Raw genomic sequence first — 11,072 nt, 5'->3', positions numbered from 1 at the left:
GATAGAGTTTTGGAAGGGCGCCCTTGAAATGCAATCTGTTGCTCTTTGTTCTGTCAGTTCTTGAGAGCGTTCAGTATGGCAACAACAAAGCATTGCTGTCTCCACATCCATAAAGCTAGAGAGAGAGAACTGAAAGCTAGAAGATGAACAGCCATCTATTACGCCAGGTCTTGCACTGAAACAAGATCCTCAATAACTACAACTGTTTATCTTCACGGTATTTTTTTTTTTAAAAAGGCATGTGTGTGTTTCTTTCTGTGTGTAGTAAGATGAGATGCAAGAGTAGGCCCAAAGTTTATTTTGCTTTAAGCAAAAAGGTAAACTGTAGTACATTTAAACTGATTAGGGAGGGTATGCGGGTTAAGCCAGAGCAAGAACATTATTCCAAAACACCGATTTGGTAACACCTACTGAGAAACAAAAACAGAAAAAGGTTGGGAGGGAAACCATACACTGGTAGCTAAACTGTGTGAACAGCCAAGTCACATACATGGCACAGTTCTTGCTGGGTTTTCGCTTCACAGAGTATGATGGTATTTGTAGAAATCAACATACAATACCACACACCTCCATACACACAGAAAACTAGAAGGCAGGGAAAACAGTTCCCAATAGGTTTTCACCATATCATCATGGAGACACAACTGTGGCTTCTCAAAAACCATGTGTTCCGAGGATGTAGCATCCAAAGATATATTAACGAAACAGGCATAGGAACGTAAGGGAGCTGCCTCATACAAAGTCTCACCATACACCCATCTGCCTGATCATTGTCCACAACAGATGTGGAGAACCTTTGGCCCTCCAAATGTTGCTGAACTACAACTCCCATCAGCCCCAGCAAGCATGGCCAGGGGATAGGGATGGGGGGAATTGTAGTTCAGCAACATCTGGTGGGCCAAGGGTTCCCCACATCTGGTCTACAATGACCTTCAGGAGTCCTTCGACCTGAAGTAACTACCTTCTGCTTGCAAAGCATAGCACCTCCTCTATAAAGCCTTGGACTCCCTTTGTATGCATGCAAGACTACATAGAACAACTACTACTTTGTATGCATGCAAGACTACATAGAACAATGGTGCTGGAGGAGACTCTTGAGAGTCCCATGGACTGCAAGAAGATCAAACCGATCCATTCTTAAGGAAATCAGCCCTGAGTGCTCACTGGAAGGACAGATCCTGAAGCTGAGGCTCCAATACTTTGGCCATCTCATGAGAAGAGAAGCCTCCCTGGAAAAGACCCTGATGTTGGGAAAGATGGAGGGCACAAGGAGAAGGGGACGACAGAGGACGAGATGGTTGGACAGTGTTCTCGAGGCTACCAGCATGAGTTTGACCAAGCTGTGGGAGGTGGTGGAGGACAGGGGTGCCTGACGTGCTCTGGTTCATGGGGTCACGAAGAGTTGGACACGACTAAATGACTAAACAACAACATAGAACAAAAGAACTCTAGAAATCTCTGCATGAAGCTGCCACCAGTGGTTTTCGCCCAACTCCATTATCCCACCAATAGAACAAGTTTTAGCAAATGACCATACACTAGAGTAGAAGCAATAACATGGGGTGGGGGGATGACACCAATATAGTGGCTCAGTAAGTCAACCCCTGTAGGAAGTCCATTTGTCTTGCTTTTTCTTACTAACATTTTTTGATGCACAAGGTTTAAAACAAATGAGCTGGTCTTATATAATTTCTTTAAAAACAGGGTTCAGAATCTGTTTGGTTCATAAATTGTTCCAATAACTTCTTATAGAAGTAACATTTACAGACATGCATTCATTCATGAAATATTTCTCATGTAGCTGCCAGTCTATTTTTAAAAAATAAATTAGAACCAAGGCATTACTAAATTAGTTATATCTTTTCTAAAGAAAAAGAAAAAGAAAAACAAACCCCTAACACTAAAGCTAGAAATATTTTTATGAGTTGGCTTAGTATAGGAAAGAGACTTTTCTTACCATTTTACCAACACAGCCCAGACAAAACTGAACCGTTATGATGCCAAAAGTCAAGAGGCAGGCTTCTACTGGCTTTAGTTAAATAACTGAAACATGCCAAAAAGGTATTTTAAAACAAGACAGGCCATATTTTGGCTCAAAAAAATTACACTGACATATATACATAATAAAACATGTGTAGTTACTGTAGTTATACCATACCCAACTGTATATCATATTATGCATTCTAAGAGAATTACATTAAATAAGGCTTAATGGCCCTGACATTGCAAGAAATTAAAGAATTTTAGAATAAAAGAGAGAATATTTCTGGGACAATACCAAACATAATGCATTTGGAACAGAATTAGGTTATAGGCCACAGAAAGCTCAAATCAAATATTTCATTTTAAGCCTTCATTTTACTGCCCCAACTCAAATAATCAGAACTCTTAAAATCCACCTGTCTCCAATGCTCAGTAAATAATTGAGTACAAATTTATTAGAATCATAGAATCATAGAGTTGGAAGAGACCACAAGGGCCATTGAGTCCAACCCCCTGCCAAGCAGGAAACAAATCTTAGCAGATACCAAATCTTAGTGTGAGCCCATGGGAGGAGAAAGGAGTCAAGTTTGCATTAATCTGACTATTGGTACTTTTCTCATTTCAAATTTAAGGCTTACTGAGATGTGGGAAATGGCAAGCAAGGTTTTCTGTGAGTCCCTGGCAAGTCTTGCAAGAACCCCAGGGTACTTATGTGCACATGTGCAAACAGAGCAGAGCCAGGAAAGAACTCTATTTCCCATAGTTTCCGGTGTTTCTGAATACTGAGATATACACATGCAAGGCCCAGGGCCCTACCATAAAAAGGTAAAGGTAAAGGGACTCCTGACCGTTAGGTCCACTTACCATACTAGTTCCCCAAAGCTCTGCCTACAGCCTCTCCCAGGAAGTTGGAGGGAGAGGAATCCCTGTGGGTCTGAAACTGACCCATCTAAAACAAATGTAAGGAACAGGATTCAAAAACCCAGTGCCCAAACTATCCCATTTTTACGTTCACTCACCACTACTAATTTGTTCACACTTATGACTGACAGATTTAAAGGTGAACTGTAATAGAGCTTCAACTGAACCTGTATGCTCTTGTTTCCTTGGTGACTTCGAACAAAAATTGAACATTAACTTCTGTGTTAATTATTTGCCTAACTCAGATTCTAAAACAAAGATAGTTTTCTCAGAATCAGAAATTTAAGTTTCTGTTTCAGTTAGATGAACTAACGCTAGTATTGTTTTAAAAATCCACATTTCTACTTGTAAGGGGGGAAAGTTGCTTACATTTATGGATGCACATAAGCAACTGAAGCACCATTCTATAAATCATCTATTAGCTTTTGCGGCCATAACGATACAAGTTAATGTTTCATCATACAGGTTAATGCACATGATAATCTCTGGAAATGTTACCAAGATAGCAGTGAAGCTAGAACACAGCCATTGGGATAATAGTCACTGGTAGCCCAATCCTCCTTGAATTTTGCTAATTCTTAAAGCCATCCAAGTTGGTGACTATGTATTATGACTACAGATTTGCATTTACCTGCCAGATATAGTGTTGTGTTTCATACAGAATCCAAAAAAGAAATCTAACATTACAGATTTAAATATATCCAACTCATACCTGTAACAAGGAAACCTTTTTTAACCTTATGAACAGAATTGTGGCCAAATGCTTTCTTGTTTCTGGTTCCAAATTTGGCAGGTTCACTAGGTTTATATTCAAATGGAGCCCTCAAAGTGACTCACAACTGCATTTTATAAAATTCACGGTTGCGTTAAAAAAACAAACAGGACAGACAGCCATCTGGAGTAGAAATTCCTTCCCAGTGTTGATTTCAATCACTGTAGGTCTGCTTTCCAAGAGTGTGGTATGAGTATGTGTTGCTAGAGTTGAGTCCCTTGAAGTCATATGCATGTCTCATTTCCTAAATTTAAAATCGACACCTGCATGAACTCATCTGGGATACAGCACCGCTATCATAATTAAGCCTTTGCCTTTGTCTCCCTTTGCCTGTTTGCTAGCCTATAAATTTTAGTTATTTTGGTGTCTGTGCTAGTCTATTTCACCGTTCTCACAGGCTTACTTAGGATTTTACACTGCTTCATTGTTTGGACTCACCTGGATAGACATTCCTAACATTCCAATTCTTCTTCTGGAAACATTTTAGCAAAAACAGTTCAAATCAGATAACATCTCTCTAAGAAAAATATTAGGACTTCTCATCAAGGACTGCATGTCCAACAACATGTTTGCCTTTGTGTGGCCTCTGTCATTGGCCAGCTGACAAAGGACCACTAGGAGGCTGCACCATTTTCTTCCCAGGGCCAATGAACTGGGTTTAAACCTTGGAAAAACTCAGGCCTTTGAGAGAGGTCAGTTACTTGTTCTGGATGGGATTGCACTCCCTCTGAAGAAATGGGTACCTACTGACTCACTTGAAGTCACGCATGGCCTTGGTGGCAAAGAGTGCTTTGGTGAGGTTGGTGAGGCAGCTACAGATGTTCCTGGACTGAGACGAGTTGACCACTGTGGTCTTGGCATCAGCAACCTCAAGACTGGATTAGTGCCACATGCTCTATGTGGGACTTCCCTTGAACTTAACCCAGCTGGTGCAGGATGCAGCAGCTAGGTGGCTGATGGGAGCATCCTGACGACGCCATACAATACCACTGCTGAGAATGCAGCACTCGCTGCCAATATGCTCCTGGGCCTAGTTCAGAATTTTGCTTTACCACTTGAAACCAGGGCTTTTTTTCCCATCCAGAACTCAGTTATGGCACCTCTCAGGTGAGTGCCACTGCCATTGTAAGAGAATGAGGGAGATGTTCACTGTGAATTCCAGCACCTCTTTTTCTAGAAAAACAGCACTGCTTAAAAATTACTTGAGGGACCATCTTGCTTCATATATCCCTGCCTGACAGTTGTTATCCTGGGATGGGGTACTGCTTAAAATACTGCATGGATGTTTGTACTAGAAGCTGAGCTTTTAGTGTTGCCTCTGCAGCCCTCTGGAATCAATTATCAGCTGAAATTAGTCAGCTAATGTCATGATATTTAGGTGGCTATTGGAGATGTTTCTGTTTAAGAAGGCTTCCCCTTAATTGTGCCCAGTCAAGTTGTGGAATACTAACCCTAATTGTAGAAAGGGTTTTATTGCTTTTAGAAATGGTTTTACAATTTTGTATTTTATCAAAGTGTATCTTAACTGCCAGGGGTGCCAACTTGAATAAAATATTGGGGGGGGGCAGGTGAATCCCTGCCTACATAACTGATCCCATGATGTGGCACACACACACCATATGGCTAGCAATGCCCGTTAACTTTATTGGGGGGGGGGGGCTGGGCCCTCTCAAATATTTTATTGAGGCGGCGAAAGGGAACTCAGCCCCTAGGAGTTGCCTCCTGTGTTTACTGTTTTGACAGCATCTAGGTGTGAAGGAGTTTATAAATATGTAAAGTAAATAAATAAATAACTCTATAATGGCAAGGAGAGACTAAATTGGCTGCATCCATCATGGAAGGAGCTTCTTTCTCCCCTCCCTGCAACCCCCCCCCACATGCTAATGTTACTGCCAGTTACACCTGGGACCACAAAACTGAAGAGAGGTGCCCCCTGGCCTTTGCCACCAGTCAGGTGCCCTACTGCTATTGGGAGCCTGCATCCCTGATCCCCACAAATAACACTGCAGTAAAGGGGAGAGAAAGTGTGGTCCAAACTACTGGCCAGAGGAGGAGAACCTGCCCCAGTGCTTGCTTTCCTGAGCCTCAGGCAGCAGAACCAAGGGTCAAAGATGCTGGAAGCTGTAATAATCCAACATCTGGCAGGCACTACACTGATTACTTCTGCTCTAAAGACCTACCAAAAAAAGTTACTAGGAATAGAATCGCTGAAGCTGTCAAACGGTGTCCAGTGCAGCTCAACATTAGATAATTATTAAGTCATATGCCAGAAATAACTAATTGTTGGACTTCAGCTTGATCATTGTTACATGTAAACTCCTATCTCTTAACAGTTACTAGAATCACAGCACTGATTAAAGCAGTGTGGGCATAATTGCGTTTTCTATTAAACATTTCATTTGATAACTTCCTCATTACTTTTTTTCCTTTAAATAATAAAGCCAAATTATTGTGTTGGAGTGGTTTTGGCAAGTTTTATTGTCCAATGTTCTCATTCCAGCATCAGGTACTTGTTTCTGTTGGCTGAGCTACGCTACAATTACCCTTTAGTTAAAGTCACAGAACAAGAGATCCTTTGTCACTGGGAAGTAAAACTTGTCTTTTTTTTTAAATCAGCATTCTGAAGATACTTTGGGACTTGGAACTTTTAATACTGCTTTTTTAATGTTGTATTTGCTCTTATTAAACCTCACATTCTGCCTTCACTTTAAAAAAGTGGACAACAAAAATTGAAATAATTAGTTAAAATATATACATTTTGCCTATTTTCTTTCACAGCTTTTCATTAACATTATGGACACTGGCACAGAAATAACAATTAATGAGCTTGAAGGACCATCATTTTCTGTTTACTGTGACAAATGGCCTACTATCATCATACTGTGAAAAGAAGTAGGTTCTACAGGCAGATCATTGTGTTTCCTTTATCTACATACTGGAGAACAATATACAGGCCAGTTATCTCGAGAGCTGAGGGTATAACAACATATGCTGCAGCAGAGAGGAAACAAAGGTAGACTCCCTGCCGGACTTCCTGAAACACAAAACTTTAATTTTAAAATGTTGCTCGTTCAGGTGATCAAGTTACAGGTAGATGCTGCCAGGCTTGATTCATTGCAACTGTGGAACAAACATTATGCAACACTCGTAAAAGTGCCTGTTCCATATATTGAAGTAGTCAAATGGGCAAATATGTGGTAAGGCAATCTTAGAAGTAAACGGGTCCTAAACTGTAGAGTGCTTCATATACTAATAGTATTGCATTGATTTTTGCCTGCCAGCAAATGAACAGCCAGTGCAAGTCTCTGAGCATGGTTGTAATATGCTGATAGGGTCTTCTTCCTGCCTGCAATCGTGCTGCAGCACTCTGCACTAACAATAGTTTCCAGCCCAAGCACAAGGTAAGATCGACATACAGTGGCATTGCAGTAATCCAGCCATGAAGTTACCCGTTCCTGAACTACTGCAGTCAAGCTACCCCAATCTTGGAACAACCTTAACAGTCACAACAGCCGAAGCTGATAAAAGGTGCTCCAAGTCACTGAAGCCACTGGACATCTAGGGACAAAGCAAGATTCAGAAGCTTTCCCAGACTCTAAATCTGCTCCTTCAGAGGGAGTGCAAACCTGCCCAGGGTAGGCCATTGGTCAGTTCCTCAGATACAGGAAGTACACTGCCTCTGTCTCTCCAGGATTCAAACTCAGTATATTTTCCCTCATCCAGTTCACTAGTGACCCCAAGCACCAGTCTAGGGCCTCTACATCTTCTCCTGATTTAGATGTTGTGTAGAAACAGAGCTGAGTGTAATCACCATACTAATGGCACGTTGCTCCAAACTCCTAATGACCACTTCCAATGGCTTCAAAAGGATATCGAATACTGCTGGGGATAAAATAGTGTCCTGTGGTATGTACCCCACAGCATAAATGCCAGGGAGCCAAAAAGCATTCTTCCAATGCTGCTCTCTGGACTTGGTTATGTAAAGTAAGGTTTGGAATCATCATAATACAAAGCCTCCAATTCTCATCTCAGGGCACCCATCCATAGGACACCATTTTCAATTGTATCAAAAGCTACAGAAAGATCAAGAAGCAAGAGCAAGGTTTGACTCTCTTTGCCTCACTCTCGGTAAAGGTAATTTGCCAGGGTGACCAAGAATGGCTTGGTCCTATAGGCAGTCCTGAACCAAGATTGGAATGGGTTGAGATAATCTGTGACATCCAAGACACTTTACAGCTACTCTGCCACAACCCTCTCTACACAACTTTCCCTAAGAAGTGGGTATTTGCAGCTAGTCAGTTGTCCAAACCATTAGGTCTAGGACCAGTTTCTTTTTGGGTAGCTATACTACTGCCTCTTTCAAGATGTCAGGAACACCCCCCTCCACAACCAGTCTACTCCTCCTCTTCTGGGTATAATAAGCCAAGAGAGGTGAGTGAAGAGGACCCACAGTTGAACTTAAGGCCACAAGCACCTTGTCCACATCATCAGGCTGAATCAACCGAAACTGATCCCACAACATGTGACACTTCAACTGGAACAGCTACAGCAGCTGTGTCAAGGTCACTCTGGAGCTGAGCAACTTCATCCTCAAAAAAAATCAACCAGTGTGTCACAGAATCATAGAACTGTAGAGTTGGAAGGGTCATCTAGTTCTTAAAGATTCCAGATTCTTCCCCTACAATGAGATTCAGCAACCTCTGGACCACCCAAAACAACTCCACTTGACCACTAAAGGATTCAGTGCAGGCTGCTAAATGAGTTCTCTGCATCACCCACACTGCCACATGGTAGGCATGATGTGTACTAACTTGTGTTTGGTCAACTTCGGAGTAAGATTTGTGCCACTTGCAGTCTTTGTACAGCCTGCCCAACGCTCTCCAGAATACCTATGAGCCTCTGAGCTCTGCAAGAGCAATCATGTCAACCACCTATCATATCTCACCATTCCATAGCATGACCAGGACTTTGCCAGGATCATCAGCTTTTTTTCTGCTGGAAAATCCCCCAGAGCATTCAGGAATCCATCAGTTTATGCATGTGGGCATAACCGGTGCTCTACTCTTACAGAGGATAATTGGTGCCACCAAACCAAACTTCACCAGCTAATGTTCAGACCATGATAAGTGAGTGAATTGTTCGTGCACAATTCACCTTTGCTACATCCCTCAAGAAAAAGCCTAGTTCAAGGGTATGGTCTGATCACTGTGTTGGACTGATGACCATTGGAGAGTTCCATAGTTGTCATGGAGACCATGGACTTGGTCCTTAAGTCCTTAAGTGTGCTTAATTTATGCTATTAGTTGACTTAGCTTTTCAGTGTGAATTTAAAACAGCACACATGATGTGACAATACAGTACAGTGGTACCTCGGGTTAAGTACTTAATTCGTTCTGGAGGTCCGTTCTTACCCTGAAACTGTTCTTAACCTGAAGCACCACTTTAGCTAATGGGGCCTCCTGCTGCCGCTGCGCCAGAGCATGATTTCTGTTCTCATCCTGAAGCAAAGTTCTTAACCCGAGGTACTATTTCTGGGTTAGCAGAGTCTGTAACCTGAAGTGTATGTAACCCAAGGTACCACTGTAGTAGTAACTTTAAAACGTATTACATCAGCATTCAATCTCCATTTTACTATTTAAACATCTGACTTCCGTTACACAGCTCTGGAATATAGGTATTCTTTTAGCTATGTGGATGGCCACACTGACTCGACCCTGAACACACTGACCAGATGCTTGGAAGCTGTGGCTGGATGGTTTCGTGGGAGCCGGTTGAAACTAAATCCTTCGAAGACAGAGGTCCTATGGCTAGGTCGGGGTGGCATGGGGATGAGGGACCAACTCCCTTCTCTTGCGGGGGCCCAATTAGTGCCATTGCCTTCCGTTAAGAGTTTGGGTGTAATCCTTGATGCTTCCCTTTCCATGGAGGCGCAGGTTACAGCAACAGCCAAGGCGACATTTTTCCACCTTCGCTGCATCAAGCAGTTGGTCCCTTACCTTTCCCGCCCTGACTTGGCCACAGTGATCCATGCGACGGTCATCTCCAGGCTTGACTACTGTAATTCGCTCTATGCGGGGCTGCCCTTGAAGCTGTCCCAGAAACTCCAGCGGGTGCAGAATGCTGCAGCGAGGCTCCTCACGGGGTCTCTGCCATGGGAGCATATTCACCCAGTGCTTTTCAAGCTGCACTGGCTCCCGTGGAGTACAGGGTCAGATTTAAGGTGCTGCTTTTGACCTTTAAAGCCCTTCACGGCCTAGGACCCTCATACCTACGGGACCGCCTCTCCCGGTATGCCCCATGGAGAGCCTCAAGGTCCATAAATAGCAACACCCTAGTGGTCCCAGGCCCTAAGGAAGTTAGATTGGCTTCAACCAGAGCCAGGGCCTTTTCAACTCTGGCTCCGGCCTGGTGGAACGCTCTGCCTCATGAGACCAGGGCCCTGCAGGATCTGATTTCTTTCCGCAGGGCCTGTAAGACAGAGTTGTTCCGCCTGGCCTTTGGCTTGGAGCCAATTTGATTCCCTCCCTCCCTCGCCCCTCTCTCTTTTTTCTTTTCTTTTCTTTTCCTTCTCCTCCTGTGACGAGGCTACATTTTAATATTTTAATGTTCCATTATTTTAATGTTGTATTTTATTTTTGTTTTTAAATTGTAATCATTCTTCTTGTTTTTATTATTGTTTGTAAGCCGCTCTGAGCCCGGCCTTGGCTGGGGAGGGCGGGGTATAAATAAAATTATTATTATTATTATTATTATTATTATTATTATTATTACTTAAGAGGCAAGGGAGCTTGCCTGAACTGTATTAGGAACTGACTACCATCAGTTATCACCTCTAGTAATAAAAACAGTGAAGGTTTAATTTTGTGAAATAAACTCTTTGTTTATTGAAGACCTTGTGTATTGTCATCTGTATATTAACTAATCTCATCTGGAAGCTGATGATAATCCACATCTTGTTCTCCATTGCCATAATCATGGCATTTGGGATAATACTTAACTGAAAAAATAGCTCCTGCATAGGGTCTTATGTAAGATTTCTAAACTATTATATCCAAGGAGTTGTATTATTGGGATTGGAAGATACAGATCCCAGAAGTTAAGCTTGTCTGGGGCATCATGCTTCAAATGTCATTAGGATCAGATAGCATCAGACAGATCAGAAGACCCAAATATTTGATGGTATCTTTGCACTAATCCAGGGAATTTACATCTAAAATCTCTTACCCATAATATGTAATCTCAAGCTTAAACTGACCCAACAGAGTTCTCTCTCTCTTTCTCTCCACCAGCCCTCCCCAAGACTTGGGAGGTGCAAGTTAGAGCACATAGGCCAAGAATTAAATCAGTGTTTAAAACCCCCATTGTTCTCGGCACATTTTGCAACGGAATTTCATTA

General features: G+C 42.4%; 1 protein-coding gene across 1 annotated transcript in view; it reads right to left on the bottom strand.

The window, feature by feature from the left end:
- The window catches only part of ITGB8 (integrin subunit beta 8), a 44,798-nt gene that overhangs the window by 32,168 nt on the left and 1,558 nt on the right, over positions 1 to 11,072 (bottom strand). The gene's annotated exons all lie outside the window — the stretch shown is intronic.

Source organism: Podarcis erhardii, assembly GCF_964252035.2.
Source record: "Podarcis erhardii genome assembly, chromosome: 12".
NCBI lineage: Eukaryota > Metazoa > Chordata > Lepidosauria > Squamata > Lacertidae > Podarcis > Podarcis erhardii.
Note: the sequence above shows the minus strand (reverse complement) of the source record. Positions and strands in the feature narration are given on the sequence as shown.